We start from the raw sequence: 2,652 nt of genomic DNA, 5'->3' as shown, positions 1-2,652 counted from the left end.
ATTACCACATTAGATTTCATTGCTCAAAAGTGGACCAATTCTCTACATGTATTATAAAATTTAAAGAAAGTATAATAAAACTATTAGAATTAAATGATAATATTAAATTTATAAAAGAATAAAACTTATTTTTAATTTTTTATATGTGTGTAAAGATACAAAATTTTTAATCATTTGCTAATGTAAGACATAAGATTTTATTTGCACACCTGAAATAATAGCCATTACATTTACTTTTAAATTTAGAGAAAGTATAATATAATTCATTGAATACATTTATAATACTTAATCTAAAAAAAAAAGAATTCTTGTTTTCAAATATAAATTGTTAATATTGGTGTAAATATTCCATCTTTAATAATTATTTGCTTAATTAAAACACTAGAGTTCATTGCTCAAAAAAGAACCAATTACAACTACATTTATTTTTAAATTTAGAGAAAGTATAATATAATTCATTGAATACATTTATAATACTAAATCAAAAAAACAATGAATTCTTGTTATCAAATTTAAATTATTAATATTGGTGTAAATATTCCATTTTTAATAATTATTTGCTAATATAACACATTAGATTTCATAGCTCAAAAAAGGACCAATTATCACTACATGTATTTTAAAATTTAGAGAAAGTATAATAAAACTATTAGAAATATATGATAATATTAAATTTATAATAGAATAACACTTATTTTTAATTTTTTATATGTGTGTAAAGATACATAAATTTTTAATCATTTGCTAATGTAAGACATAAGATTTTATTTGCAAATCTCTAAATTATAGCCATTACATTTACTTTTAAAATTAGAGAAAGTATAATATAATTCATTGAATACATTTATAATACTAAATCAGAAAAAAAATGAATTCTTGCTATCAAATTTAAATTATTAATATTGGTGTAAATATTCCAACTTTAATAATTATTTGCTTAATTAAAACACTAGAGTTCATTGCTCAAAAAAGAACCAATTACAACTACATTTATTTTTAAATTTAGAGAAGGTATAATTTAATTCATTGAATACATTATAATACTAAATCAAAAAAAAAATGAATTCTTATTTTCAACGTGTAGTTATAATGTGGTTTCAAGGAACTATTGAACATATAAATATCAAAACAATTGAGTATTGCCTATCTCCAACCCCTTGAAAACAGTCCCATCACAACAGAATAAAATTTTAATATGTTTGTAAACATTCCAAATTTAATAATTATTTGCTAATATAACACATTAGATTTCATTGCTCAAAAAAGGAGCAATTACCACTACATTTATTTTTAAATTTTGAGAATATTTGATAAAACTATTAGAATCAAATGATAATATTAAATTTATAAAAGAATAAAACTTATTTTTAATTTTTTTTATGTGTGTAAAGATACATAATTTTTTAATCATTTGGTAAAGTAAGACATAAGATTTTATTTGCACACCTGAAATTATAGCCATTACATTTACTTTTAATTTTAGAGAAAGTATAATATAATTCATTGAATACATTTATAATAATAAATCAAAAAAACAATGAATTCTTGTTATCAAATTTAAATTATTAATATTGGTGTAAATATTCCAACTTTAATAATTATTTGCTTAATTAAAACACTAGAGTTCATTGCTCAAAAAAGAACCAATTACCACTACATTTATTTTAAATTTAGAGAAAGTATAATATAATTCATTGAATACATTTATAATACTAAATCAAAAAAACAATGAATTCTTGTTATCAAATTTAAATTATTAATATTGGTGTAAATATTCCATTTTTAATAATTATTTGCTTAATTAAAACACTAGAGTTCATTGCTCAAAAAAGAACCAATTACCACTACATTTATTTTAAATTTAGAGAAAGTATAATATAATTCATTGAATACATTTATAATACTAAATCAAAAAAACAATGAATTCTTGTTATCAAATTTTAATTATTAATATTTGTGTAAATATTCCAACTTTAATCATTATTTGCTAATTTACCACATTAGATTTCATTGCTCAAAAGTGGACCAATTATCTCTACATGTATTATAAAATTTAAAGAAAGTATAATAAAACTATTAGAATTAAATGATAATATTAAATTTATAAAAGAATAAAACTTATTTTTTTTTTATATATATGTGTGTAAAGATACATAATTTTTTAATCATTTGGTAATGTAAGACATAAGTTTTTATTTGCACACCTGAAATTATAGCCATAACATTTACTTTTAAATTTAGAGAAAGTGTATTATATTCATTGAATACTTTTATAACTTAATCAAAAAAAAAAAAAAAGAATTCTTGTTTTCAAATTTAAATTATTAATATTGGTGTAAATATTCCAACTTTAATAATTATTTGCTAATTTAACACATTAGATTTCATTGCTCAAAAGTGGACCAATTATCACTACATGTATTTTAAAATTTAGAGAAAGAATAATAAAACTATTAGAATTAAATGATAATATTAAATTTATAAAAGAATAAAACTTATTTTTTTTTTTTATATATGTGTGTAAAGATACATAATTTTTTAATCATTTGGTAATGTAAGACATAAGTTTTTATTTGCACACCTGAAATTATAGCCATAACATTTACTTTTAAATTTAGAGAAAGTGTAATATAATTCATTGAATACATTTAT

This window comes from Aphis gossypii, chromosome X, assembly GCF_020184175.1.
Source record: "Aphis gossypii isolate Hap1 chromosome X, ASM2018417v2, whole genome shotgun sequence".
Lineage (NCBI taxonomy): Eukaryota > Metazoa > Arthropoda > Insecta > Hemiptera > Aphididae > Aphis > Aphis gossypii.
Note: the sequence above shows the minus strand (reverse complement) of the source record.